Below are 5,169 nucleotides of genomic sequence, written 5' to 3'. Positions count from 1 at the left end.
GAGAGAGGCCCAAGTTGTCCTTTTAAACCCAACGATATGGACTTATTGCCTGGTTTAGACGGACAGTTGGAGTCTCACCACAAGATGGCCCCACCACTAAGCACTGCTTTACGAGTCTAGTATGTATTGTCATTAAGTGTTACTGTGAGAAACATTTTTCCGGTGTTATCAGGCCTCTGTGAAACAATCAACCTTTAGCTCCATAGTGGTTTAATTCTACACACCAAGCACTCTGCCCAGCTCATGAGGCTGTCAGCACCCAAAATTACATGCTCTTCTCTGCCTCATTGGTTGTGGTCAGGTGATATCTGATGTAAACAGATTTAGAATGAAAACTGAGTATCTCATTCACAGATTTCTGGAAGGTGAAGGCTGGCTGAGGAGGAGTCCAGGAGCACACAGCTCAGCACTGGGAATCATAGAATCACAGAACCACTGAGGTTGGAAAAGACCACTAAGATCATCCAGTCAACCATTAACACATCCCCACCATGCCCTCTAACCACGTCCCTTAGTGCCACATCTCCACATTTCTTGAACACCTCCAGGAACGATGACTCACATGCAGGACACCGACCCGAGAGATTAAATTACGTTTCCTGAACAATTTTCCACTCCTTGGCTGCTGGAGTGGGAACACTTAGGTCAGCAGCTATTAAGGTTAGCACTTAATCTAGTGAGTTTCATGGGGTGCTCTCAGCTCTCATTAGCACCAGCAGCTGCTGAGGACATCCAGGTCTCAACCAGAAAGATAGCCACAAACAGATTAATGAAGAGGACTACAGTGCCTGAACTTGCGGTGTCATTTGTATTCTACAGCCTTAAATGACATCGGTAGATCCCATAATAATTCTTAGTGTGAGGTGAGTGTTTGATTAGAATTGTATAATAAAAATATTTTTGTCTATGGAGTCACCTGAGATAGCTAAATTTACTGATGAGAAAAAGAGCAAGAAACACTAATGTCACCAATTTGATTCCTCGGGCCAGAGAGTTGCATCTGCTCATGGACAGTAGCCATCCCAAACCCAGCTTCCTGGCCTACAAACAAATAGGGAGCTGCTTTGCTTGAGCGCTGTCCGTAGGCTGGTGGCTGGAGGGTAACAGCTAGGGACAGTGGTTCCTGCTGGACCTCTGCATCCTCTGGAGACAGAAGTTTTTCTTGTCCCTTTTGTGACAGCCTGTCTCATCAGACTGCTGAGGGTCTTGCCATGGAAACTCTTAATTTCACCAAAATTTATTGTTTTGAAGTGGAAACCTCACCCTACAATTCCAATCCACTACTCCAAAGAGCACAGTGGTGGCAGTTAGTCACCATTTGCCATATCTAACAAAGTGGGCATTACTAGTCAGCTACATAGTCTGTTATCTAGGTTGGGAATCGCATTTTGTGCCAACCTGGCATCAGCTTGAAGAAAGACCCTTGGCAGCTTGTAAGGAGTAGGGTAAGGTTTGATGCTTAAGCATCTTTGCCCCATGAAATCAAGGATCTCAAAGGGATTTTGGCTTGCCAGGGCAACCTGAAGACTTCCAGAGCTGGATATCTTGTGGCGATAGGTAACTAAGAACTTGGATACATCTAAGCACCTTTCAGGAACTGGATTTCTCCTCTTTTCAAAGACTGACATCTGAGACATCCATCCGTCAACCCACTGCTCAAGTGTTAGGTGGAGAACGAAAGTAATCCTAGTGGCAAGACTTGGTAACCCTGAGGGTAAAAGTGAATGGCAGAGTGGAGGAATCACACAGCAACATGTTTTCTGACCCTGCATCTCCCCTCATTTCACTTTTTGTCCACTAATACCAAGTGTGAAAGAGGAAGCAAAGCATGCTGTCTGTGACCAGTTTTCCCCAAAATTTCCCGCTGTTCCCATAGTGGCTGCCTCTTCTGCTTACAGGGACTGATCAGTCACAGGTGCCCCATGCACAGCCCCGAAGGGAAATGCTTCACCTTTAACTCATATCCCAGGGCTTAATATTAAACTAGAAGATGATTGGCAAAGACACAGTTGTTCTTTCATGTCTTTTCCCTGGGCTTCAAGCATCCTTTCTCTGCCCCTGCATTTCCATTCCTTATCCTGGGATGTTTACCACTGTCTGCTCTGTCAGATTCTGGTATCGCCCCTGTGAGCACTTACTGCTGTTACTCACTTTAAAAATAAATCCAGACACTGGGGGAAAGAGTCTTAACAGAAGCATCATATGTTCATCTTAATAAAAGCACATATTAACTCTGGGCTTCCCAGTGCAGGAGAAAACCATCAGAAAATCAGGCTGGGGAAACTGCATACACCTTGTGCTATTCTGCCTGGTGTTCTGCAAGCAATTAAAATGCCAACAGATTGCCAACAGTATGGGTTTGTGATCCACAGAGTGGTTCAGTGCCCATGGGAACCGTAGAGGAATGGAGAGAGAGGAAACTGTCAGTGACTGAAGTTCTCCATAGACAAACCACTGTGAATTGCAAAGAGGGAAGGAAACGACGTTTGGGATTTGGGGTATAATAGAACATAATGCTGTGTGTAACACCATCCCATCAGTGAGCTCCCCCAGCTAACTTGGAAGCTGTTGGCAGAGCAGTAATTATCACACCCGAAAGAGGGCAGCAGACTAATTCCTATGGCCTATTCCATGGCACAATAAAAAAATGGTTTTCGGCAATGACAACTGCTGTTTCAAGTAGCTCGGTAACTGGGAGCTGTGCCAGAGCCCAACAACAGAATTTTACTGGTGTTTCTCAAAAGGAATTCCAGCCTAATTGTATATGTTGGCACTCAGAAAATGCAAAGTAACATTTAAATTCATAATAAAGGGATGAGGATGCCTTGTGCAATAGTGGGGATGTTAATCTTCTAATTTAAGTCAGTCATTTATCTGCAAAAGGAACTTAAACGTGTCAGGCAGGAGGATAAAAAGCCAAGGATGTGCAGTGTTCCTCACTGAGGCCCATCCAACGCAACACAACTCTTGAGAAGCAACACAGAAATTACTCCTGAGCCCAACCAGCACCGTTTGCTGCCTCCTGCTGGCACAGCTCTCCTTCACTTTTCCCACTGGTCAGACGGACACCAGCAACCTCAGCCCAGCCTTGGGCTCAGGGCAGCCTTTGTGCTGAACTTAGATTGGGCAGCTTGGGGCTAACCCGGGTCACCTCAAGGTGTCCTACAGCTTGGGAGGAGAAGGCACCAGGGCAGGAATGTGCAGGCAGCAATTCACTCTGCTTTGGCAGAACCACTTATTAAAATCAGCTGATTACTGAATGAGCTGTTAAAAATCCCTCCAAGCAATCTCCACATGAAACAATTACAATTTTGCAGCTTCCCATCAAGTTTCTCACCTGCACCGGAGATTTTAGACTCAATTTTATGGAACCTGAACACCAGGTGAAAGCCATCAACACAACACTGCTGCACTGTCTCTCAGCAAACCCATGCCAGGGCATTGCCTCAGCCCTGCTCCAAGGCTTTCGCTGTGACTTTGAGTAATTAGGCTTCAAGGTCATTTGCATTAATTATCAAGGCCAGGAGCAAGACTTGCAAATTTGGAATTGGCTTTGGCTAGGAAGCAACGTATAGAAGGTGTCGCTCTTGATGACCACGACTGTTTCAGCTGGGCACACCTGGAGCCCCTCTGTAAGCCATAAATCATATCACAGAATGGCTTGCGTTGGAAGGAGCCTTAAAAATCACTCAGTTCCAATACCCTGCTGTAGGAAGGATTGCCAGCCACCAGGCCAGACTTCCCAGGGCCTCATCCAACCTGGCCTTGAGCGCCTCCAGGGATGGAGCATCATCATCAGCAGTTTGTGGGAACAGAAAAGACAGAGGAGCCCCAGAACAGTCCTTCCTGAGGGCTTCGTGTGTCACGCTCGGCCTGAGTGTGCTCGACATGGACAGAAGCCTTCTGGTACCTCCTGGCTTCAGGAGCTAGAGTCAGTTCGTGGTCCTGGTCCATTTTTCTCAAGTCAGGTATGGCCATTATTCCCCATTGCACTCCAATGCAACATGCTCACTCCTTCCAACCACTAAAGCGGGCATTAGGTCAGGGTGTCTTAAACTAACTGGCCTTGAAAAGCTTTCACATCACCATCTTGTCTTGTGTGTATGTTGCTTTTTATCTTGCATTGTGAGAAGCTGCCCTACAGTTTAATTTGAAAACAACAATAACAAAATGTCCCTGTGTTGCTTCTAACGCACAACCCCTCCAGACATCAATTCCAGCGATCAACCCTTACCCTGAGCAGAACCATCACAGAGAAAAAAATTGCAAAACAGCAAACCACAGTATTTCTGCAAATTAAAGCAAAGTGTGCATAAAAGTGGTGTCAACTCCCCAGCTATGAGCCTGGGTGATGAGCTCTTGTCTTGCGGGAGCACTTTACAAAGATGCTCGTGGCTGGGCTCCTCTGTACAAGGTCTACCACAGCCACAGGTACTGCCTGCCCTGGAGAATTTCCCAGCACAGGACATCCTCCACCAAGAGATGGTTTAGACACCCATGCAGTCACCAAGCTCTGCACGACCTTTGCTGTGAACCATCCCTAGGCCTAATGGGATACAGGTTAGAACAGGCTGCCCAGGGAGATGGTGAGTCACCATCCCTGGAGGTGTTCCAGAAATGTGGAGACGTGGCTCTGAGGGACGTGGTTTGGAGTGGACACGGGTAGGGGTTGACGGTTGGACTGGATGATCTTAGTGGTCACTGCAGCCTTAATGATTCCATGATTCTATGATTCTGTGATGAAGACAGACGACATCAGCATTGCATGGAAATGAGGATGTCAATTAAGCTCATTTTTATTCCAGCTATTATTCAGTTTGACCTCCGTTATTTTTAGAGCTAGTTTTAATTGGCAGGTCCTGATATGTGGGAAGTTGAACGTTAAAAAAATATATGTCTTTTGGTCTTAAATTGGAACATGCGGCTGGAAATTTCCAAGAAATTATATTTCCAAAATCTGCTCTGGCAACATCAAAATGACTTATTCACAGCTTTCATTTTTATTTTCTGGCCTTTTAATACATTTTGCTTTGATTTTTGGACACACCTTTTTTTATTTTCTTTTATTTTTTTTGAAGTATGATTGTAAATATATGAGTAAGTTTCTCCCTAAATCTTTCCATTTTTGTCAAACCAACATTTGAGATTTTAAAAGCATTTTCATTGAGA

Source organism: Meleagris gallopavo, chromosome 1, assembly GCF_000146605.3.
Source record: "Meleagris gallopavo isolate NT-WF06-2002-E0010 breed Aviagen turkey brand Nicholas breeding stock chromosome 1, Turkey_5.1, whole genome shotgun sequence".
NCBI lineage: Eukaryota > Metazoa > Chordata > Aves > Galliformes > Phasianidae > Meleagris > Meleagris gallopavo.
The sequence above is the reverse complement of the archived record's forward strand: the minus strand, read 5'-3'. Positions refer to the sequence as shown.